Source organism: Salminus brasiliensis, chromosome 25, assembly GCF_030463535.1.
Source record: "Salminus brasiliensis chromosome 25, fSalBra1.hap2, whole genome shotgun sequence".
NCBI classification, from domain to species: Eukaryota; Metazoa; Chordata; class Actinopteri; order Characiformes; family Bryconidae; genus Salminus; species Salminus brasiliensis.
Window position 1 is genome coordinate 2,702,670 of NC_132902.1, and position 26,283 is coordinate 2,728,952.

General features: G+C 49.0%; 1 protein-coding gene across 1 annotated transcript in view; it reads right to left on the bottom strand.

Moving 5' to 3' along the window:
- The window catches only part of add3a (adducin 3 (gamma) a), a 110,799-nt gene that overhangs the window by 58,049 nt on the left and 26,467 nt on the right, over positions 1-26,283 (bottom strand). The window contains exon 3 of the mRNA XM_072671531.1: positions 1,482-1,623. The gene's annotated coding sequence lies outside the window, so the exon portion shown is untranslated. The remainder of the gene's footprint in view (positions 1-1,481; positions 1,624-26,283) is intronic.

The window sequence follows — 26,283 nt, forward strand, 5'->3', positions numbered from 1 at the left end:
CAGGGCCTGGGCGACTTGAAGAGGGTCGTCTATAAACATGGTTCGCCATCAGCCATCATTAGCACTTGACCACCACCTTCTTTAAGATCTCCTAGTTTACTGGGATTACTGACATTCCAAATATCGGCATCAGCTACAAAAATGGTGTTATTGCTTATCGTGACCATCCAGACCCTTTTTCCTTCTCTTTATGCCTCTGCTGGAATCCTGCTGAAGTCTAATAACAGCGGAATAAGGAGTGACAGCCTAGACAGGATAGCACAGATTCCAGCGAACTCTCCTCTCTCCATCCCTCCTCCCTTCCTTCTTTCCGACCATCCAGCCACCTCTCACATTCCAAACGGGTTTGCAGCATCATGACAGCAGCGATTGTTCTCCTTCCCCCGTCCCTATTCCCATTTCTCGCTATCTCTGTTTTAGGCATTAGCAGTCTCCCTCAGCTGTGTACGTCTCCCGTGCACTGATGTGGACATACGCTCATCAAAAGTTTGTTCCACGTATTCAATCCCCTTGAAAATCCAGCAATCCTGGTCGTAAGTTTGTGGACACCCCTTCTAATGAATGCATTCAGCTATTTTAAGTTGCACCTATCGCTAATGTGCAGATGTGCAAAGGCACACACATACACAGCTTGTCTGGTCCCTCTAGAGAAGTACTGTCAATAGAATAGGACTATCTGGAGCAGATAAACATCAACCTATTGGTACCATGCTGCCTAATAATGCCAGGCGTGGGCTAGCGGGGTGTAAAGGCCCCCCAGCGGCATTGAGCAGTGGAGCAGTAGAAGAACTGTGTTCACTGGAATGATGGTGGAGCTCCATCCAGTACTTTTGGGATGAGTTGGGGGGGGGTTGGGATGAGGTGGGGGGGGATTGGGATGAGGTGGGGTGGGATGGTGATCAATATCAAAAACATCCTGACCTCGCTAAAGCTCTTGTCGCTGAATGCAATCAGATCCTCACAGCAATGCTACTCCAAAATCTAGCAGAAAGTCTTCCTCTCTGGACAGTAGAGACAGTTACTTCAACAAAAGCAGGAGAAACTCTTTTTAACACCCTTGATTTTGGAAGAAACAATGAATGGGCTGGTTTCCCAATGCAATGCTCAGGCGCATTCAGGCTATGCAACAGGACAATGATCCTGCAACTGTGGACGAATTTCAGGACCATTCTTCTTCTTTGCTTTAATTCAGGCACACTGGAGTGTCCACTGCACTGTCCGCTGTGGATGGCAATGCCTTTTATTACTTATTCCTGGTACATGTGACTCTGGATCAAGAAATACTACATGCCTATACAACCTGTCCCATCCATCTGGCACCCACCATCAGGCCTCGCTTGAACTCAGGTACAGGTATGGGCGTTCCCAAGCTTGAGGCAGCACCACTTAATGATCGATTTACATACCGCTATCTCATGATTTTCAGCAGGTTGGTGTGTATTACATATTGTATTTCAAACAAAGGCAATGTGTTTTCTGACCTGTGGCAGGAGGTGTATGTGACTGTCTGGCAGGGCAGGAGACTTCCGTTAATGATGAGACTGCGATTGCGATTTCTCTGGGGTGGTGGTGGGGGCACGGCTTAAACTGAGCAGTGATCTGGAAGTCTTTTCCCACATCAACCTGTAGACAGAAAATATACAGGGCATTAAATCCACAGTCCAGATCCAGGTTGCACAGTCCTTGAAGTCCAGTGATGCCACATCCATCCGTGGCCAAGAGTGCATGACAACATAACTGGACTTGCTCTACCTCTGGTAGGACGACCCAACTTCTACTTCCTCACCCATCACACAGTACAATGCTAGCTGGCGCTAGCAGACATCTGTTAGCTGATAGAGATGGTGGTCCAGAAAGTAGCACTCCACCCTAGTATTTAGTTCAACTGCCTGGGTAGCTATGCTGCAGCTTATCCTGGGGTGAATCTCCTGGAGATCCCCTGAGATTTCCCTGTTCTCCTCCAAGTGTGTTCATGGAACCACCAGTTTGTGATCTAAAGCTCAGGCGCAGTCGGGTTATGCAGCAAGACAATAACCCAAAGTGCCACTGTGGGCATGCCAATTTCAGACCACAGAAAGGATCTCTCTTCCACAGAAAGGATCTTCGTCCAATCCTGCCACTAAAGTTATAAAGAAGAAAGTGAAGGTTTTGGAGTGTCCTACCCAAAGTTCTGAACCCATCGGAGATGCTGTGGGGAATGGCTACGTTCCCAGGCATGGCTACCGGGAGCATTTGGCTGCAGTGGCTGCTGCCTTGCCCCACCCCTACTGGACGACACTCCCTCTCTCTCCATAATTCAGTGCAATGCTAGCCAGAGTGGACATCTGTATACCACTAAAATACAAAGGCCGATTAGTGTTCTCCTCCAAGTGCGTTGAGCCCCTGTGATGTTGTGGCGGAAGGATCGTGTGGTTTGGGAGCTATAGGGCGGTCCAGGCTAGTAGGTGGGCACTAGAAATGGTTGGAGGCTTCTAAACTAAGTTCTGGCTGGATTTTCTGAAGGTCCCTGTCTCTGGGACACGTTGATGTTGCAGTGAAACTTTCCTGCTCTCTCGCTCGCCCTCTCTTCGATTGTCCCATTGTTTTCTCTATGCTGCCAAAGAAGGAAAGAACTCTGAGCCTGGATGTCTCTACTCATCACCGTTCCCCTCCGTCCTCGCTCTGCTGTCATCTATCTCCATCCATCCATCCAGGCCTAATTCTGCTCTCCTTCCGCCCAGCTGGCTCTGTGCTCTCGTTTATCCAATCTTTTGTTCCAGAGAACAGAGTCAGCCATGGCTCAGACCTACTCTCTCTCTCTCTGTTTATCTCTCTTGCTTTCAGTACATGTCTCTCCCTCATTTTCAGCAGACATCTCTCTCTCTCTCACTTTCACCCTCTCGGTCCCCCTTCCTCGTTCGCAGCGTCTCTCCCTGGTCTTCCGACTCTCTTGCCTAGTTCCTTTTTTCATGCATTCTTGTCATCTCTCTCGCTCTCTCTCTCTCTCTTTACAGTGAAGGACATTCCAGCGTTGTGCTAGCACGGCACATGTGTGGAATAATAAACACAAGAGCACATGTTGCACTGGAATGTTAATAACTTCCATAACTCCGGCCTTAACCTGCCAGGAAAACGACAAAGGGATTAGCCTAGCGTAGCACACCACACCACACCATCATTTGATAGATGCTTTCAAACAGAGGAACCTACAGAGGACTCTTATTATGCTAACACGGGAGGGACTGGACTGGACACCAGCATGGAGGGCTACCCACTACTCTTTACATAAGTGATGGGGGAGATGGAGGCCCATGCTACCCACCCAGGCCCTCTGGGACTCATAATTACGGATGGCTGTGGCATCATCAGGAATCTCCTGATGACATGGCCAACGCTTAGACTGGCAGCCCGACCTGCAAAGCCAGAGGACAGGACAGAGAGACTGAGACCAGCCTGAGACCAGCAGTGCTGAGCATAGTAAGCCAATGTCAGATATCAGACAACACATCTGGAATGCCACCAGACTGGACTCTCCGGACTAAATTACAGGCTCCTCAACTGTCAGAGATCTGACCAAGTAACCATACAACTGTGGGGAGGAAAAAGACTGTGCACATTCCATTACTCACTACGCTATACTAACCATAACACTGCCCAGAACACCTAGCTAGCTGGCTAGCATCATGCTGAGTGATGGGGGAGACTGAATGCTGTTCTACCCGTCCAGGGAGGCCAGTTATGCCGTCTAAAACACCCGGCAATGAATGGCTGTGGCATCATCTGGGAGAAGGAAGACTGTCGGGTCAGTGTATTACAAGAGATGTGGAGACCGGGATCGACACCCGAAGCAAAGTTCGCTCTGATACCTCGGTGGGAGTGCACACTCCACCGGGAGCACTCTGATGCTGTCGATTGGAACATGTCCACTACAAGAGTTCATCCTCAGGACAAGAAGAAGAGCTTACGTTTGGCTTTGGCGGATATAACAGTCTACGGAGAAGGAAGACTGGCGGGTCAGTGTATTACAGGTGATGTGGAGACAGGGATCACCATGCAAAGCAAAGTTCGCTCTGATACCTCGGTGGGAGTGCACACTCCACCGGGAGCACTCTGATGCTGTCGATTGGAACATGTCCGCTATAAGAGTTCATCCTTAGGACAGGAAGAAGAGCTTACGTTTGGCTTCGGCGGATATAACAGTCTACGGAGAAGGAAGACTGGCAGGTCAGTGTATTACAGGTGATGTGGAGACAGGGATCACCATGCAAAGCAAAGTTTGCTCCAATACCTCGGTGGGAGTGCACACTCCACCAAGCATGCTCGGACACTGTCGACTGGAACATGTCCGTTACAAGAGTTCATCCTCAGGACAAGAAGAAGAGCTTACGTTTGGCCTTGGCGGATAGAACAGTCTACGGAGAAGGAAGACTGTCGGGTCAGTGTATTACAAGAGATGTGGAGACCGGGATCGACACCCGAGGCCAAGTTGGTTCCGATACCTCGGTGGGAGTGCAGACTCCACTGGGAACACTCTGATGCTGTCGATTGGAACATGTCCACTACAAGAGTTCATCCTCAGGACAAGAAGAAGAGCTTATGTTTGGTTTTGGTGTCTTTGAAAGCAATAATAGTGTCTTTCCTTCAGGTTTAAAAGCCTGTTTGAAGAGGACATGAAAGAATCAAACGAAGCTCTGGACTGAGCACAATGCTTTTCGCTTCAGCTGCTATTGTGTGTTCCTGGTGACGCTAGAAATATTTACTTTTCCGTCCTGCTTTGGCAGGCTTTTTTGTCTCCCAGCTGTGCAGGAAATGACACCACTAGAAACAACAACAGAAACGACAGAACTCTGCAATTATTTCCCCTAACTCAATCACTCTCTCTGTTCCTGTGTCCTTCTTTCTTGTGCTTGATCACTCTTTTGCTCTCTCTCTCCACTCTCTCTCATCATTAACTGTTTGTTCTTCTTCTTTCTTTCTTTATTATAGGGTCTTCTAATAAACGTCAGTGACTGTGTTGATTACGTTGTCCATTGTTTCCTCTCTAACGCAGCATGTGCCTTTGGGGACAACAAAGCATCTACCTATATCTGTTGGTGTGTCAAGCATCACTGATGACACTAATTACGGAGTGATCAGTCACAATCAAATACATCACACAATACCCCGATGCACCGTCCATCCACCCTTTAGCTTTAACAAGTTGTCCAGTGCCCGCTGAGGAAGAGCATCCCAAAAACATGATACTGCCACCACCATGCTTCATTTTGTGGATGGTGTTTGTTGAGGGAAGTGTTGGCTTCGCACCACACGTGGACTTACTGCAGGGCTAATGCTGCAGTAGCAATATTGGACAAGCCCGGTGACCATGGTAGTGATGTTGGACGAATAATGATGTCCATAGCCAACTCGGGTATGCTCAACTGAAAAGCTACAGAAAACTCAAGCATCATTTCCGCCTCATATGACCACAAAACCTTCTGGCAAACCCCTGACATGCTTTGATAGCCGGTCCATGCTAATGCCGCGGTAGTGATGTTGGACGAGGCCCTTAGCCGGGCCCCATTCAGGGCAGGTATACCTGTAGCACCTTCAACCATGTCAGCAACACGGCCTGTGATGAGTGATGACTCATACTACCCACCCAGGCCCTCTGGGACTAAATTACGGATGGCTATGGCATCATCAGGGATCTCCTGATGACAAGGCCAAAGCTTAGACTGGCTGCCCCACCTGCAAAGCCAGAGGACAGGACACAGAGAGACGGAGTACCCCTGTGGTACAGGGCCGAAACGGCTGTCCACTGCAACAGATGTAGAGTAGAGATGTGGGTTGAAAAGTGCTGGAAAGCTTCAGTCAAAGTCTTTCTCGCTCTCCTCCAGCTGTCCTGCTGAACGCTGGGTGTTCCCTGGACTGTGACAAGGGGTCCTGACAAAAAGAGAGCCGATCCAGGACGCTGTAATGAAACGTGCAGAAAGAGGCTTTGGCCCGGGTCAGCTTACTGATGTAACACCGCAGGAATCCTGCAGTCCCTCGTCCGCCATGGCCCAAACGAGCGGAGCCGAGCCGAGCTTGAGCCGCACCCCCGAAATGAGAACCAGACCCAGACTCAGGACCAGAAATGGGGCTGGAGGGGATGACAAAGGCCAAAGCTTAGAGTGAGTGGGTGGTGCTGGACACGACTGCTGGCTTTCAGGGAGTTCAGATAGTCCTCATAGAGTTGAGGTTGTGAAGAACGGTCAGGGTTAGACTTAAAGAAACAGGCAAGGGCCAGAGATCAAGGGAGAGCGGGAGCGCGAGGGAGAGCGCGAGCGCGAGGGAGAGTGCGAGCGCGAGAGCGAGACTGTGTGTAAGTGTAGGCTTGCTTGAGAAAGGAGGAAGGAAGGAGAGCTAGCTATCACCATCCTGATCAGCTAACAGTGTGTGTTTTGGGAGCAGACACACCTTGACAGTAAACGGCCAAGTCTCTCGCACTGTGGTCATGTGGACCAGATGGTCACAGTTTCACAACACACACACACACACACACACACACACACATACACTATATCAACACCATACCTGCTAAACTACAAAACACACACACCCACAGACCGTGGCTCACCGTTCCCGGTGGCCCAGATCTCTCACACACTCTCCATCAATCTGTCGCTCTCTCACATGTCCACACACACACACACACACACACACACACACACACACACACACACACACTCCCTCTCAGAGCATTACTCTCTCCATCAGTTTTTCATATATCCCAGCAGGTCCGAGTGACGCAGTACTGTGGCCACCTCCAAACACGGCTGCTGATGGCCAACTGTGCCCTCTCTGGCTCCGGCTGCTGATGGCCAACTGTGCCCACTCTGGCTCCGGCTGCTGATGGCCAACTGTGCCCACTCTGGCTCCGGCTGCTGATGGCCAACTGTGCCCTCTCTCTGGCTCCGGCTGCTGATGGCCAACTGTGCCCACTCTGGCTCCGGCTGCTGATGGCCGACTGTGCCCTCTCTGGCTCCGGCAGCTGATGGAGTGTGTTGGAGAGCGCCGGAGAGGGTAGTGGATAACATCGGTTATCATTTGGCTAAATTACAGTTCACTAAACTTGTAGGCATCTCAGTCGGACCAGTCCTTCAGGCTAAGGGATTTCGCCTTCCCTCATTTATCAGTCAGCTTTTCCAATAACCAGCCACCCCTCGTGTGGATTCCAGCAGCTGGCGTCCGGAGTCAGGTCTTTAATCTTCGCCCGATAACTCGCCCGGATTTTGAGCATCACAAAGCAACGGACACGATTCCGACCTGCCCCGGCAGACGGGCGAGAGTTCGCCGAGATTAAGGCAAGTTGGGAAAGCATGTGTGAAGCATGGGAATCCATGTTTCACGTTAGCGGCGGCCTCGCAGCTTGCTTTCACATTCGGTTAAAGCGGTCGGCTTCTGATCTGAGCAGATGCGACAGCAAAGAGAGAGAGGGGGGAAAAAATTGAGCGAGAGATTGAAAGGGCAGGAAATGTAGGGTTATGAAGCCACACATGCGGCATGTGAACCGACTCCGCAAGGTCAATATTAGTGGAGGAAAAGAGGGATAGAGCAGCCTTTGAGAGAGAGAGACGAGCGAGAAGGATGGCGAGAGGGGGAAAACCGAGCGTGCGAGATGAAGTCATGTCCGAGTTCCTGAGCCGAGCAGTGGGCCTCCGTCACGGGGAAATGGAATATCCATTGTTATCCAGGAACTCTCAAAAAACAGACATGGCAATATCCTCAGTCGGAGGGTCTAGCAGCCCGCCAGCTCATCACCTCGCCTCTCTCTCTCACGCCCCCTTTTCTTCATTTCAACTCGAGGTCCTGCGCCTACACCCTTCTCGGGGGCACAGAAACCATCTACACAGTGTTTAAGGTGTAGTTTGATGTATGAACATCAAATTTGGTTGGGGTGAAAAGTGCCCAGATGCTGCTTAACAAGCCTGTTTACCACCCTGTTATTTTGGCTAAGAATTGAACGTGCCGATTGGTCGTTTACAGAGGGATCGTGGAACAAGTCGATAAGCTCTGCTGTTTGGATTGTTGCTAATTGGACAGTCTTGCTGTCCTCAGTTCTCAGTTCAGTTAACTAGCTAACGAGCTAAAGACAGTAGCCGGACGATGAAAGTCAGACGTTAGCCTAGCACCTGCTCGCCTAGCACCCATTCACTTTTCACCACGAGTTTCACTTCGGCATACGCCATTTCCGAGCTTCTCTCGCATGGACACTGTAACAGGGGAACAGACTTCTGGAAGCTACTGAAAGAGTCAGCTGGTTCACGATTTAGCCTAGCCTAGCGCCGATATCCACCCAGCTTTCCCGGCTTTCGCCGCTTCCCCCTTCTCGGCTCGGCCTACCGTTAGCTCCACGCCTTTTTAGCCTCCCTTCCGTTCTCTGCCACAGTAGCCAGTAGCGTTTAGCCTGCAAAAGCTTTGCGCTAGTAGGCGGGGCTTATGTAAAGTCCAAACTGTTATGCAACAGTTCTGGGGTTTCGGAATCTGCCCGTTTTCCATCACGGTTCGCCGGTTCCTCATACCGCGTTCTCATTATTCAACTATGCTAAGCTAACATGCTAACAGGCGCTAATGAACCTACGACTCCACGTCTTGGCGGTTAAGGCCGGGTTATGGAGTGCGGCGAGTTAAGGCCGGCAGCTTTGCGCTGTTTAAGAGAGGGGTGTAGGGGAGGAAGACGTCTGGAGAGGTGTGGCTGATTAAAACTCAACGTTTGGACAAAGGGCAGGGTCCCCCAAAGGAGTTCAAACCAAAACCAGATGCGCTAGCTTTCCCTCTCTCTTACACACACACACACACACACACACACACACACACTCTTCCTCAAGGATTAAATCACCATTCAGCCAGATCAGACTCCAATACACAATCACAGCGCTGCCAAAAAGACACAAATGGTTTCAGCATGTTGCTAACATTCGTTGATGCTGAGTGGGAAATATGACGATATGCTATACCCCCCCTCCCCTCCCGCCCCCCCCCCAAAAAAGACTATACGTCCAAATATTTGTGGACACCCTCCTAATGAATGCATTCAGCTACTACTTTCAGTTGCACCCATTGCTGCCAACACACAGCTGTGCACACTCTGAGAAGAACCTCCAATAGACCGGATAGATCAGGACTCCCTGGACCAGAATGCCAGACGTGGGCTAGAGGGGTATAAAGCCCCCCAGTAGCACTGAGCTGTGTTCTCTGGAACGATGGATGGTGGTGCTCCATCCAGTACTTTTGGATGGGATGAGTTGGGGAGTTGATGAGGGAGGAGGTGGGGTAGTGATCGTCCTCCAACATCCTGCCCTTACTAGCCCAAGCTCTTGTCCCTGGATGCAATCAAAATTCCTCACAGCAATCATTACCCCAAAATCTAGCGGAAAGCCTTCTTCTTCCCTGGAGTGTAGAGGCGGATACTTCAATAAAAGCAGATTACGCTCTTAAACTCCTTACTAAATACTTCTGATTTTAGAAAAAATAACTACAGAAATGAATAAGCAGGCGTCCAAATACTTTTGTCCACATGGTGTACATTAATGCTGGGTTAAAAGCAATTGGGTCATTCCTACAAAAAAAAAAATAAACAGTGCTAGGGCACTAAATTTAACAGCAGACTCAGTCTAACCTAGTTTATTTAGTTAGCTAGCTAAGTTAGCTAACTAGCTACTACACAAATGTGCCACAGATATTAATAATTAATAATAAATTAAAAGGAACTTAAAAGGAAACAATTCAGCAGTAAATGTTCTTACGGAAACCGCCATTATCACTTTCTAGCGAGCTAGCGCTAGCTAATCCTGTCAGTTTCAGCTAAGAACAGCACTGTTTTTCACAGGAATTTGACTTAAAATACTTCGCTTTAACTTTTACTTCGGTTTCACCCCATTTAAGCAGAAGAAATCTGCATTTTATGGACGTTTACGTACAAATTCCTGTCAGTCGACATTCCGCAAAAGCTGATTAGCCGACTCGGCTAATCGGCTTCCTCAGGCGATGTAAATCAACCCTCTATGGTGCAGAAGGGCATTTCTCTTCTTAGGTTCGTATTGCGTATGAGATAATACCCACATGTATTATATCAAACCGTTCAGAACAATCTCAGCTCTCTCTGTATTGAGACCCCATGTGACCTGAAGCACCGCGTCAAGAGATAATCTGACCCTAAACCTGAAAAACCGAAGTCCGATCTGAGAAAACCGTCATATTTCTTGTGACAACACGTCTTTACTCGTGTGGACGAATTGTTCCGGTGCTGGAAACGGGTTTACCAGAGTCCTAGCTTCACAAAAGCAGTGGATTCGAGGAATAAATATTATATAAAACAGTATAAAAATGCTATAAAAATCCACCCTTTTGACACAGCAAGAGGCGGAGACGAGTATCTCGACCCATCTTCACAGCCTCGTAACTTCGGAAGTGAGTCATGTATGATCTGGCATTGAGATGCTGTTGAAAGGGCGGAGTCTACGGATTCAGGACGTGTTTGAACTGTATGTCTGCGCTAAATTATCGCAAAAATATTAATAGAAACAACTTCGAAAGAATTTCGAAGACTGAAAGGCGGCCCATCGGCCAGGTCGTTACCGGAACACTGGCACTAACCTAGCGGCTGGCCGTAGCAGTACCTCGCTACGAACCTACGAACTTGGGAAAGTTGCCACCTACTGCTAGGTAACAGTATTACATCATCAATTGAGGCGGAGTTACAGATTCAGCACAACTGAATTTGCTTGCAACCTCTAGGGGGCGCACTAGCCAGGACCGGACCAGCAATAAACAGCTTTTTTGTTGTATGGTATGTTGTATTCCTGCCCACCAGTCCGGTACTGATACGAGTGGAGTGTGTATCTCCAGCGTCCCGCCCACAACGGCCCCTTCTGGGGTCCCCCGGCAGGCCGAAAGCATTTGGTTTCGTTTAACGCCGCACTCCCTCAACATCGCCCATCCGTACAGACCCCAACACTATTAATCTGCACAGAACACACACACACACGCTGGGGACCGGAGCCTGCCAAGACACACACACACACACACACACACACACAAAAGGAAACATGCACACACACATGTACATGATCTCTTTTATCCCCTGTGTGTGTGTGTGTGTGTGTGTAAGCATGTTTGTGCAGTTATAAGCTGTTTGCTGGAATGATGTAATGCTGCAGTCAGTGCCAGACGTACCCACACAGAGAAAACAACTCCTACAACTCTTACAACACACACACACACACACACACACACGTTTACCTGCCACAGATACACACCCGCTTATCTCCATGGCAACATATACCTATCATTACTGTGGCACCTACAACTTTGCGTGCATTCCTATGCATTGTAGCACCTACAACTATGGCTGACATTAAAAAGACAGATAAATAGACGGCCAGAGGGATAGACAGACAGACAGACAGACAGACAGATAGATAGATAGATAGATATAGATACACAGGCAGACAGACAGTGAAACAGGCAGATAGACAGATAGATAGATAGATAGATAGATAGATATAGATACACAGGCAGACAGACAGTGAAACAGGCAGATAGACAGATAGATACATGAACAGATAGGCAGACAGACAGATAGAAAGATAGATAAATACACAGGCAGACAGACAGATATATAGATAGACAGACAGACAGACAAACAGATGGATAGACAGAGATAATAAATAGATAAATAGACAGACAGACAGACAGACAGGGAAACAGACAGGGAAACAGACAGAAAGATAGATAGATGGAAAGATAGGCAGACAGACAGATAGATAGATACACAGATAGACAGATAGATATATAGATAGATAGACAGACAGACAGACAGACAGACAGACAAACAGATGGATAGACAGAGATAATAAATAGATAAATAGACAGACAGACAGACAGGGAAACAGACAGATGGATAGATGGACAGATAGGCAGACAGACAGATAGATACACAGATAGACAGATAGATATATAGATAGATAGACAGACAGACAAACAGATGGATAGACAGACAGATATAATAAATAGATAAATAGACAGACAGACAGACAGGGAAACAGACAGATAGATAGATGGACAGATAGGCAGGCAGACAGACAGATACACAGACAGACAGATAGATATATAGATAGACAGACAGACACAAAAACATGGACAGACAGAGAGACAGACAGACATACCATTAATAATAGGTACTGAAATGTCCATTCCTCGGTCAGTTCCTGCTGGTGTTAGTAGTTAAGATGACATGGCCTTCAGTTCTATTAGTGAAGTCCTAACCAATGAGGGGCCAGTTCTCCGCTCAGCATTTCACCCTCAATGTCCCCACGCTACATTTAACAGATAACTCACATTTATTACTACTGCATCTCAGTCTGATCAACAACACACAGAGCTGAGCCTCAAAACATTAGTAGCAAACGAGCTGCAGATGAAACTGATTAAATACTGTGCAAGATGTTTCGTCTTTGGCTCCACCCCCTCATTCCCATCTGCAGGTTAAAACTCCCCCTATCACACGGGACAAGGCCCTCCTATTCTCAGACTCCTGACCATGGGGGCCGTGGTGTTGATGGGATTCGAACTTAGCCTCTTGACAAGTAGGCAGTTAGACAGTCGCTCCACTTTAGTACCATGTAAAAAAAATTTTTGTAGTTTGCATGTAGTGAAACTTCACAGCCCCAGACCGGCCCTACGGTCTAACTGCTGCTCATCACAGGTGAAGAAATCACCAGCTTAAATCCAAGCAAGGCCTCAGCGCTCCACTGGCAAAGCTTCCCAGTATGGGGATGCCATGTAACTTAGAAAGTCCTAGCCTGCTGATAGAAATAAACAGTAAACAAAAGGAGGGGAGGAGCTTATAATTTCAGCTGCACCTCGTTTACTAATGTGAGTTTGGAGAACTTCGACTATAGACCTTCAGTGAGGGCCTAGAGGGTTCCCCACTGAAATTGTCTCAAGTTCAGAAGTGCCTCAGACAGGAACAGAGAGTAGTGCCTGGTCTTTATTGAAAGTGGAGGGAGGTGGAGGTGGTGGAGGTGGTGGTGGGGTGGTATAATCCATCATCGTCTTTGGGGAGGCCGCAAGGAATTCCAGCAATGGAGGCGGGAGTGTGGACGGCCTTTTATACGGTCATCTTAAAGGCTGTTGTGTAAATATTTGATGGCCCTGGGGGTTGTGGGATATGGGGAGAGGAGGGTGGGGGATTTGGGAAGGCGCGACGCGGCGTCTTCGAAACTGGCGAGAGGATATGAGAGGAGATTTACGGCTCGAGCCTGGGGAGAGATGCCGCCGCAACACAACCGAGCACAGCGCGGACAGGAAAACAAGCAGGAACGCAGCCGTCAGTCAACAGGCTGGAAGAGGGTGAGTCAGCGCTGGCTGAGTGATGCATCAACGTCTGGACCTGAAAATACTCGGGGACGGGCTTTTCAAACCGAACTTTCAGGACGTCCACTATGTGTCCAAATACTTGTGGACACCTTCTGAAGAATGCATTTGGCTACAGACACACACACACACACACACAACTCGTCAAGTCCCTGTAGAGAAGTGCTGCCAATAGAATAGAACAGGATTCTCAGAATAGGAACAGTTAACCTGATGAGCCTACTGGCACCATGCCAAAAGCAAGTTGTGGGCAAAAAGGGGTGTGTTAAACCCCCCCCAGGGGCATTGAGCTGCGGAGCAGTGGAAGAACTGTGTTGGTTGGTGCTCCATCCGGTACTTGTGGGATGAGTTGGGGATGATGTGAGGTGGGGTGGCGATCTTCCAATATCCTGACCTTTCTAACTCTAGCTCTTGTCGCTGAATGCAATCAAATTGTCACAGCAATGCTCCGGCAAAATCTAGTAGAAAGCCTTCTTCCCTGGACAGTAGAGACAGTTACTCCAACAAAAGCAGGATCAACTCTTTTTAAAACCCTTCTGGGAAAAAACAAAATCAATAAATGAGCAGGTGTCCCAATACTTTTGCCCATATAGTGTAGCTTCACCAATGGCTATTCTCTATAAACACAAAGCAAGAACTGAACCATGGAGGATCTGATTAGCTGCACTAAGGAACTTTGGTAAAGCGAGCAGCGCAACCCGAGTCAATGACGTTTCTGTGTATCTCAGCTTGCCCAGAAAGGCATGTGTAAATAGTGTCTTTTAGGAGTGGCTCAAACCGCAAATTTGAGTGCACTTCCAGACTGTAGGGGGAGCCCAGGAGCGAGAAACACCAGTATTTAAAGTACTGCTTTAAATACGATAGAGACGAGGGACCCAAGCATCACTTCATGTCCTTCCCTGAGGCCTCGTCCCTGAGGCCAGCCTGCCCTGTTTGAGTGGGATTCTCTGTTCAGTGGAAAGAGCTCCAGAGCTGGAGGCTGCCTGGCATGCTAATTCATTATTTATGCACTCGGGCGCATGACGACAACTGCAAAAAAAGCAATAAACACTGCAGGACAATAAACTAGAGCCTGACACATGCACAGTATCTGCTGACCGGTAACATTGGCCTATATGGACGACCTATATGGTTTTCTCTGACTCTTAACAGTCGATGCAAGAAGCGTAGACCCTACGAACTACACCCAACGAACAGGCCTGACCGCCAGCACGGGCCGTGAAGGTGCAGGGGTATCGTCCACAACAGACACCCAAGCTCAAGAATCGACAAGGGCCAATCGAAACAAGGTGCAATCGAGAACACCTGAATACAGTAAGAAGAAGGGGAGGAGGGTGGGGACATGGGTGGAGACAGAACATGTGGACGAGCTCATGGCCAGATAACGTTCTTTAACGAAGACGGCGGAAAATCCAGGTCCGGACATAAGAAACAAAGGATGATGAAGCCTTAGACGCTTAGACAGCTGGGCCACCTGGGAGCCCAGTGCAAACCGTAACTTAACACTGTAACGCCAGTAAGCGGAGACGTGTCAGCTAAGGCCGTCTCGAATGCGTGAGAGCGAGCACTGAAGCCCTCACAACTCTCTCAAGTGAACAGCCTGTCCTTTCTCTCGCTCACACTCGCGCTCACACACACACACACACACACACACACACACACACACAGCTGCAGCTGCAAGTGAGTCCCGAGTCCTGTTTAACATAACAGCCTTATCTACCCCTGCAAAGCGCACACACACACACACAGCAGATAGCACACTACTTATCTACAGAGCAAGGATTTCTCACAGAGAGAGAGAGAGAGAATGGAGAGAGAGAGAGAGGGGGGGGTAAGAAAGAGAGAACGCGAGAGTGGTTAAGAGAGAAAAGGTGGGGAGAGAGAGAGAGGGAGTAAGAGAAAGAAAGAATAAGTGGAGAGAGAGCTTGGAAGGAGAGAGAAATGTGAGAGTAGAAGGAGAGAGAGAGAGAGAGAGAGAGAGAAAGGAAGCGAACGCGAGAGCACAGAATAACTGAATGAAGAGAGAATGTGAAAGAAGAGAAAGAGAACGAGAGAGTAGAGAGAGAGAGAGAGAGAGAGAGAGAGATGAGTGAGTGTGATTAGAATTCTCTAGGCTAGCTGACGTCCACTGTAGTTGCACTGTTGGCCGTCTTTGTTCACATTCTCTCTCTCTCTCTCTCTCTCTCGCACTTTCTCACTCTCGCTCGCTCTGCAAAACTTCTCATATAACTTAAAAAGCCTCACCTCCCGCTCACTCCCACTTTATCTCTTCTCTTTTCCCTCCTTTCCTTTCATCCCCGCTCCCTCTCTCTCTCTCCCCCCTCTCTCACTCTGTCCCTCTCTCGCTCTCTCTCTCCCCTCTCGCGCTCTTTGGACGTGGTATTCACTGGCCTCCAAAAAGACCAGATTTGAACAATGAGCAGCAACAGAGCAGAACAAAGCCACAGCTGCGTACTCCAGCACATAAAAGACTCCCGCTGAAGAGACTGATCCTGGGTCAGCTGAAGTCCCTAGGCGTGCTACCTGTCCAAAAGTGTGTGGACACCCTTTCTAATTCGTGAATTCGGCTGCACTGCGGTCCAAAGGAGCAGCCGGGAGCATGCAGGCTGGGCTGGGGGAGCAGTGGGTGCTGCTCTCTGTGAAGTGATTAACCTCCACCCGATACCCCTGGGATTGGGTTGGAGCGTCCGGAACACTAACGATGCGGACGCTGTTGCTAAAGGCTAAACGCAATCAAATAAATCCGCCTCACGACGATGTCCCGAAAGCCAGCACAAAGCCTTTCTGGGTGAGCAGAGGAGGCAAGGTGGGGGCAAGCTCCTTTTTGATGGCCTGGGAACACTGGATGAGCCGGTGTCCACAAACTTTTGGCCACACAGTGCAGAGGCCTGGCTGACTGTCCGCAGATCAGCTCGTTGAAACCCCTCCCGACGGGGAGTTCAAGTAGGCCACTTCAGGTTGGAATCTCCTGCTTTTGTCCGAGAGCGAGCGAGAGAGAGCGCGAGAATGTGCGAGAGTGAGCGAGTGAGCGAATACCAGAGAACTAAAGTGGGTTCGGGCCGGGGGTAACCTTTACACACTGCTGTGGGTCGCACCTCTTACGGTGCTTGAGGGTTCCTCAAAGCACCTAAAGAAAGAAGGTCCCTCCACGGTCTGCAACCGAAGTTCCTCAAGGAACAGTGCGAGATTTGTCCGGACCGCTCGCCGCGGCCTCGTAATGACTTCTTAATATTCCTGAGCGCTGGTCTGAAGGTCAGCTTGTTATAAGCTGGTTAGCCACAAAGCGGCCCAGTAGGAGTGACACGGCATTAGCATGCGAATGGCCATCAGTGACCCCTCTCACAGGCTTCTCCAAGTCTCTCCTTCCTGTCCTCCACAGCGACTCGCCACACAGCCTTTCTTCCTCTCCACGGACGACTCCGACTCATACGGCACGCTATGAGGAAAGCATTTCTATCCCCGGTGGGAAGAAGCAGAGGCTGATCTGCGACTGTTGCCTGGGCTCTTTCCCAGAGGAGTTCAGGACAGGGTCGGATACTGTGGGTAGACCAAACGAACCACTAAAGGAAACCCTATAAAGGAGAGGGCCGTCCACCTGCCACCAAGGTCACTAAGAATAAAGATCTGGCTTTTATCTAACTGCCCCAATGAGGCCACTTTAGTTGACTTCAGTGGGGTGGACTTTCCCAAACAACGACACTGACCTCGGGTAGCCCGGATGCACAGTGGCACAGCAGGCGTTGTGTGCTGTCCAGCTCCAGGTGCTAGGGTTATGGTTTTGACCATCACTTGAACAAACAACACCGACCACAGGTGGCATGGTCATGTGGTGGCACAGCGGGTAGTGTGTGCCACAAAGCTCGTGGGGCCCTGGTGTTGTCGGCCCGATTCTTGTGTACGGTACCCTGGCAAGGGGTAGGGTTGTGCGTTTTCCCTTTTCCCATTAGGTGGTCCGATTTCCTCCCAAAGGCTCCTAAAACGAACCCCTAGGTGTGAATGGATTGTGGATGGTACCCTGTGATAAACTGGGGCTCTGCCCAGGGGGTATTCTTGCCTTGTGCCCATTAATTCTGGGTAGGCTCTGGACACGCCGAAACTTTGACCAGGACAAAGCAGATAAGACCGGCCTTGAACAGCAGCACCTCACTAATTGTAACCTAACGTCCTTTTCTACGAGACCTTTACCTTGACCGGCTTAACAGCATCATGTTTAGGAGCCTTCTGACAACTTCCCATCCCTGACCATTTTCTTGCATACCTGATTTCCCAACTTGCTCAAAGGGGGCCCTGAGGTACCCGTAGCAGTTCGCAGTGGGCATAGTGGTAATCAGACCAGGACACCTTCTTCCCTACGGTGGACAGGAGTTAGCATGGGCACCCTTACCAGCAGGGGCGCTGCACTTGTGGTACAGTAGCCGTTCTGTTGCTCTGCTTCATTGCCCTCAGACATTGAGAAGACTTGGGTACCCTACACCAGGATTGACCATCTTGCAAGCCTGGAGATGCTCCGACCTAGTCATTTGGACATTTGGCTAGTAGTTAAAGTGGCTCAGGTCTTCATCCCTGACCATTTTTTCTGCATCCAAAATGATAGCTACGAGAACCGACTGAGTAGTCTTAAAGTCTCAGCTCCACACTGAGCTTCTTGACCTGTCAGGAGTCCAAGTTGTGCAAACGGAGTGTCCACAGATTTTCCTTAAAATTGTCCCAAATTCTCAAGAGGGTAAATAAGAAAACAAAGCTCAACAGAACCAACAGAGGCCTTCTGGCAAACCAGAAGAACCCTGAGCTCTGCGGAGTTCCCTGCACTGTGCATGTTTTATAAATCACAGAGCAAAGCCTCACTGCAGCGGCCTTGTCCTCTGATGCCTTTTTAATTGCCGGGTGCAGGACAGAGCCGAGGCCAGCAGTGCTGACCCAGGAAGGAGGGGGAAAAAAAAAAAACAACAACCCAAAAACCCAAACAATAATTATAGCCGGGGAGAAATGATGGCCGTGGGCTCTCTTTTCTGCAGACGCTCAAACCAAAAAAGCCTCGGAGAGGTTTGCACGGGTCCCTCGGGCAACGTTTAAAAATCAATATCTAATCAATTATTCAGGCGCAGAGCAGCCCCAGGTCTGGCACGCGGTCCACTGTCTGGCGAAGGGCTGAGGAACGAAGCTGAAAACCCTCATTTTAGGCCCTGCAATTCTGTTGGCTTCAGCAGATTTCGAGCCAGGCTTCAGATTCTTGAAACTCACATGCTCAAACTCGGGACGTCCAGAAGCTAGACCTCTTTCAGCTGGAGAATCGGAGCTTGAGCCCGTCGCACTGCCTACAGTCCTTGGGCACTGCAACCTACCCATTAAAATACACACAGATGCATGCAGAGTTCCCTCAACCGCAGCACATACCTGCCTGAAATAACTGCACACACCCCCGGTCTAACATTAGCTCATTTTTGGTGAGGAGAATGTGGGAGCTGGGAGCCAGGCAGGGATGTCCATTTTCGTCACTTACGACAAGAAGCAAATCCCACCCGTGTCCCACGCTACAAATAAGAACTTGGGCCACTTGGGCCACCAATAACATCCGTGCAGGCATTATTTCAGCAGGCTAGCGTTAGCTAAGTATAGAAAACTAAAAAAATCCAATGAACAAGACTGATCACTGACCCCAGATTCAGCCTGTCAGCCAAGACCTGTGTGCTTCTTTAGTTTAGAACGGGGATGCTAGGCTAACGCCGCTAACCAACACTTGACCTAGGCTGTCACCAATTTCATCTGTGTACGTACAAACCCCAAATTCTGCCCTTCTGCCCACTGAGGTCCAGTTTGAAAGCAAAGTAGTACTACTATTCGGTATGTGGATGCTAATGCGCTATGCACACTCTACATTGGGTTCTTTGCGCCATGCCATAGAAGAACCGCTTTAGGTTCCGTAAAAAAATGTTTGGGAAGAACCTTCAAATTGGCGAAGAACCAGTACATTGACTTGTTTCAACCTTTAAAAGGTTTCTAGCAACTTTGTCGTAAAATGTGTAGCTAAAGCTAAAACATTAAGATATTGGTGACAATCTAAGCCCAGCATTGGTTAGCAACATTAGCCTAGCATCTCCCGTTGGAAACTAAAGAAGCACAAGTCAGATATTGAAGATGTCTCGGCTGATCGGCTGTCTCTGGGGTCGGAGATCAATCAAGTTCGTGAAATTTTCGGCCAAACTGTTTCTTTAAGAAAGTCCCGAACCCACCCACGAGGTAACTCGAGCTTTAGCCCAGCATTAGCCCGGTTCATACCTCGGCCATTCTGAATTTAACGCTCAGGGTGGGATGCATTTTTTGTTGTTGTTGTTGGTTTAAATGAAAGTTTAAGTCCAGTTTAAGGAGCTAGCTATGTTAGCTAACCAAGCTAATGATGTTTATCAGTCATACGTCTGCAAGTTGGCTAACTATTTCCGCAATCATGAGTGAGGAAAGCTTAAAATGGGGGAAAAATACACATGAACAGTCGTCCAACTCGTAATTCTTACTCCGAATGTTGGGAAGTGTTGCTGCGTAATATTGCTATTGACGCCATTTTGCTATCACATGCTACTTTTAGTCACCACAAACGTAAACTAACAATCTAATGTACTATACTGTACAGCACTGTAGCGTAGCATCATGTTAGCATGTTAGCACAAGGATACTCTGTTAGCTTGAGGCTAACACAGATTGGGACTATGATGCTCTAATAAAACTGAGAAGCATCATTACCATATTAATGTAAGGGATATTTGTAGTGATACGATATTTTTTAAAAATTATAAAAATGAGACAATCATATTGTATCAAATTAGACTCAGAATTGCATAAAGTACACCCGTTTTAACCCTGGATAACTAATGTTCAGCTGTTCTGTTTGGGATTTCAGATTTTTGAACTGGACGTAATTATTTTAGCGCTAAATTATCGCTAATTGCCATCGTCTGCAGCCACTTCCCCCATAAACGAGGCACTAAATGACCCGAAATGAGGCCCTTAATTCAAATGTAAACACTTTGAGAGCCGATTATACGCCCACAACAGCCGGACAAGCCCACAATGTCCAGCTGCCACAAACGCAGCATATTAGAGGCTATGCCTTATTTACCTCAGAGCTACCGCTAGTCACAGTAAATATCCGTTTCCAGTGAATGTGAATTATGTACCCCAGCGCATACCACGCATCTCTACATACCATTCATGGCAACAGGTGCACAAGGCCAAGGTCCTCCGACCCAGAAGGTCACGGCCCTGATGTTTTTGGGAGTAAGGCCTACTGGGCAGCTCCAGGGTCAGGGGGGGGCAGGGTGTCGGGATCCGGAGCTGGACAGATTTCTGTCAGTTAAAAGCCAAGCAGCAGATGATCAGGGGTGTGCATTACACCCCCCGCTGTTAGCCGAATCCGGAAAGCTTTGATCAGGAAGGCCGTCCGGCACATGCTACGTCATTATTAAGCTCGGAGAGACGTCAGATACAACCCGGGATAAGGTGGGTCTGATCTGCTCGGCACAGGCTTCCAGTGGAGGCCACGCCATCAAATACTAATGGCAGGTTCACACTCCACGACTTTCAGAGCTGCCAGGCCATTGCCTGGTAAGCAGGCCGCTAGATCTTTCGCCAGGAGGAACCCACGACAAGTCAGCCCTCGGCTTTCTCCTTACCTTGTGTCTGGAGCTCCCATTGGCTGGAGCTCCTATTGGCTGGAGCACCAATTGGCTGGAGCTCCCATTGGCTGGAGCTCCCATTGGCTGGAGCACCCATTGGCTGGAGCACCCATTGGCTGGAGCTAGTCGCTGCCTGACTTCCAGTCACAACACCTTTCAAACTAACGAATTTAGAATCGCCGGAAGATCCTAGATATTGGGGGGTTTCCGAGGCATCGGCGATCGCACATGGCGACCAAGCCAGCGCCGAACTGCCTCCCTCCAGAGTCTTTCCTGGCGGTGTCTTTCTGTGGCTGGCTAAAAGCCTTTCAATTCTTCTTTGAGGGCTTATAGCAAGTTCAGTGATGCTCAGATTGGGGGACCAATCTTTTGGCCATGGCCCATCTTTTGGTTTGCTCCTCTTGAGGTCGTCTATTAAGGGTTTTGAGGTATGTCCTGGATGATCATCCTGCTGTAGAAGCTCATCATCTTTCCATCTTTAGCTTTTATGTCTGGTTTGTATGGTTTGCTTCCAGAATTTGCTGGAATGCTACTGAACACGTTTTTCCCTCTACCTGAAAAGGGTCAGCGCAGGCGTCGCCGCACAGTAGAACAGTGCGCCACCCCTCCGGAGTCTGCTCAATCTTCCCGAAGGTCTTTTCTGTCATACAGGGGTGTTGATTTGCCCTTCTTTTGGGACGTTTTCCTGGTCCTCTAGACCTCAACCTGACCTCCGTTGTTGCTGCAGTGTTACTTAATTACATTCCGAACTGAAGAAGCGCCCACCTGAGAGCACTCCGTCCGAAGGGCGAGAAGGAGAGCATCAATCTACACTACCAGTGAACGCGCCATAATTGCAGATGAGTCCCGATGAGGGCAGTAATACTAGGACGTCTCTTGGCACAGGGAGCAACAACTGAGCTCTGAGTAATGAATCTAAGGGGATTGTGGGTAGCGTGGTGAATCAAATGCGGGCAGAGACGCTGACAGTGCCAGTGAGGAGCGAAGCCCTGAGCCCGGGGAGAATTTAGAGCTGTCTTCTATCAGACGGACCCTGCAGCTCTCCAGAGGGGCGAACAGTTCGCATTCCACCGTCCACTCCTCCCCTGACAACCACACACACACACACACACACACACACACACACACACACACACACACACACACACACACGGCCCAGCCAGTGTCAGCCTCTGTTGGAAACAGTTCAGCCAGAGGCACTCACTCCATATTGGAAGTATAAGTGGTGCAATGGGGACGCTGCTTTAATAAGATCCAAGGCCTCTAAAACAGCTTCAGCTCTTTGATGACATCACCATGCACCGGTGGGCGGGACAAAATATGGACCAATAATACAGTACTGTGCTGCATGACAAGCACTTCATCACTTCCTGTTAGTGCAAAACAGGTCACTAACCTATTAAGATTAGCATATTGTATCAGGGTGTAGCACACAATTGGGACGCAGCCGCAGTGATGTATGTTGGCATAGCAACATTAATGACTTCCTCTTCGTATCCAACGGGATAGTATGTTAATATTTTGCGTACTAATCTGCCAAACCCGCACTATCAAGATGTAATCTATAGTATTAGGGTGGAGCACACAATTGGGACACAGCCGCAGTAATGTATGTTGGCATAGCAACGCTATTCACTTCCTGTTAGCATAGAACGGGATAGCGTGTTCATATTTTGCGTACTAATCTGCCAAACCCGCACTATCAAGATCAGTATGCAGTCTATACCTTATCAAATTAGGGTGCAGTCCACAATTGGGATGCAGCCGCAGGGACATGTTGTCATAGCAACGCTTTATCATTTCCTGTTAGTATAAAACCGGTAAGTATGTTCATATTTTGAGTACTAACCTGTCAAACTAACTATTAGCATTAATAGTATTTACCTTAGTGTAGATTAGTGTGTAGTATGCAATTGGGACACAGCCCCAGACGTACTGTAGCTAGCTATAACCTGGCTAAAGCATGCTGTGTCATTTTTACCTAGCAGTGATTTAATAGGTTCTTTACACATATACGTGTCCAAAAGTTTGTAGACACCTATAGTCGTTGCTAGTCAGCTATATATTATAGGGCAGTGGTAGTTCAGCAAAGCCACTGGGGAGACCGAGCTGCCACCGTCGGGCCCTTGATCCAAGACCCTGCGCTCTCACCCTGACTTTCTAGGCTGGGTCATATGACAAGATGAATTCTGCATGCACTGTACAGATAATTTGATGGCAATAAAGGCATCTTCTTGTACACAAGTCACATTGTTTGGGACAGTGCCTTTCTATGGTCGACCCAGAGGTCGTTAACCCAGGACCCTCAGTGAGAGCAGAGAGGAGAAGAAAGGCCTGGTGATGAAGCAAAGCAAATATAGCGCAGAGGTCACGACCCCGACTTTACAGCTACATTCTTTCAGTCAGAAGAAGAGTGGTGAGGCTGCACTTGAGCAGCACTTGAGCAGCACACACACACATACACACCAGTGAACACACACAGGGGTCATTCCCATGAACTCACGAAAGCAGATGACCAAGCTTCATCAGTTACATGAAATGAATAAGGAACCAGCAGCCATAACATTACACCTCGCAACTTACAGGACGTAAAGGACCTGCTGCTAATGTTAGTCTTTCTGCCAGATACCACAGAACACCCTCAGAGGTTTGGTGGAGTCCATGCCACGTCGAGCCTGCACGAGGGCGATCGGCCTATAAATACCTGTGGGGTGTGAAACAGGACTCAGGCTTTGAGAAGAGTACAGTACAGTGCAGTGAGTGTCTCACTGGATGCGTGGAAAATGGGTGATTGCACTTGGGCGTGGTCAAAGACCATAGTGTGAAGGAAGGAGCTGAATCTGCAGATTTATGGAAGCTTACGGTTATACGGGTCTACCAGCAGTGGCAGAAACCCCACCAGTCTACAGGAAATTTGCCTCATTCTCGCCATTCTTGAGCAGAAGTGAGCAAAGGCCTCTTGCGAGCCACTCTGCTCTATATGTTGATGGTCTGCAGTTCCCTGAGAAGAGTCCTTTAAGAAATTGGTGGTGAAAGACCTGCATTGACTTCTAGAAGCAAATTCTGGCCTGAAAGCGAAGCGAAAATATTACTGAGTATTTAAACTGTATTTTTTAAATGTTCAATACACATCATAAATCTGAGAGATTGGTCTAATATCCGCCGTTTGATCTGAACACTGTGACAGGAATGAGATTTTTCACTGTTTTAGAGAAACAGAAACTAGAAAATCTGAAAAATACCGCAAACACACAGTTCAGCTAAAGTAACAGCATGACAACTCATGGTCAGTCCAGCTGGTGTTTATCAGGGAAACACCCACTGGTGTTTCCACACACACAGGTTCAAGCTCGACATTCACTCCGCACACACAGAGCTAGCTGTATTTTGGCACATTCTGGAAGAGTGAGGTCAGTATATAGATAGTGTGTTCATAGAGCAAAGCCTTTATTACATTAGCAGGGAGAGAGAGAGAGAGAGAGAGAGTAATCTGTTCCACACAGCTCTGACCTCACGATCACAGATGCCTCCACCATCTTCTGTCCTTGCCTGATATTCACCACAATCCTGCACAGCTCTACGCTTCTGAGCACTGCCTGCTCAAGCACACCTGATTCAACTCACCTGTTAATTGTCCGGTTTAGTTTAGTTGGTGCGTTAGAGCGGGGGGGCTCACCAAACTGTGTTGGACTCTGGCCCTTGGTACCCCACAGACTGCCTTACAGCCTCACCACCATGCAACCCTATAGCCTTAAAGCCTTACAGCCATGAAGTCCAAAAAGCCTTACAACTATAAAGCCCGAAAGCCTTAGAGCCCTACCGACATTAGGCCAGACGGCCTTAGAGCCCTACCAGCATTGAACCAGACGGCCTTAGAGCCCTACAGACATTAGGCCAGACGGCCTTAAGAGCCCTACAGACATTAGGCCCGACGGCCTTAAGAGCCCTACAGACATTAGGCCCGACGGCCTTAGAGCCCTACAGACATTAGGCCCGACGGCCTTAGAGCCCTACAGACATTAGGCCCGACGGCCTTAAGAGCCCTACAGACATTAGGCCCGACGGCCTTAAGAGCCCTACAGACATTAGGCCCGACGGCCTTAAGAGCCCTACAGACATTAGGCCCGACGGCCTTAGAGCCCTACAGACATTAGGCCCGACGGCCTTAAGAGCCCTACAGACATTAGGCCCGACGGCCTTAAGAGCCCTACAGACATTAGGCCAGACGGCCTTAAGAGCCCTACCGACATTGAACCAGACGGCCTTAAGAGCCCTACCGACATTGAACCAGACGGCCTTAAGAGCCCTACCGACATTGGGCCTGACGGCCTTAAGAGCCCTACAGACATTAGGCCCGACGGCCTTAAGAGCCCTACAGACATTAGGCCAGACGGCCTTAAGAGCCCTACAGACATTAGGCCAGACGGCCTTAAGAGCCCTACCGACATTGAACCAGACGGCCTTAAGAGCCCTACCGACATTGGGCCAGACGACCGTAAGAGCCCTACAGACATTAGGCCTGACGGCCTTAAGAGCCCCACAGACATTAGGCCAGACGGCCTTAGAGCCCTACAGACATTAGGTCCGACGGCCTTAGAGCCCTACAGACATTAGGCCCGACAGCCTAAGAGCCCTACAGACATTAGGCCCGAGGGCCTTAGATCCCTACAGACATCAGGCCAGACGGCCTTAAGAGCCCTACAGACATCAGGCCCAACGGCCTTAAGAGCCCTACAGACATTAGGCCAGACGGCCTTAGATCCCTACAGACATTAGGCCCGACGGCCTTAGAGCCCTACTGGCATTGGGTCTTAGAGTTACAGATCATTCCCTTCAGCCTTAAAGCTCTACAGCCTTACAGTCCTACAGACCTCAAGCCTCAGCCTTAAAGCCTTACGAGCTTACAGCCCTACAGAGAGAGTAAGAGGTATGTGGGCAGTGATCCAGCCTGCACGGGTCTGTGTTTTCATGAGATAAGATCCACAGGCCAGTCTTCCAGCGTTTTCATGTCCTGGACGGACTGCAGGACTACCCGTATTTTCACCAGTGTCTGAACCTTGTGGGCCGGGATCACATATTTACAAAGTGACGATGCAGAAGAGAAAGGGAGGGATACACTCCTCTCCCGGAAAAGTCCTGGACTCGCAGCTTTGGGATGGGAGGTGTTGTTGGTGTCCCGGCCTGAATTCTGACATCATTAAAGCGGAATTAGCCATTTTCCCCCCACATGAGTGAC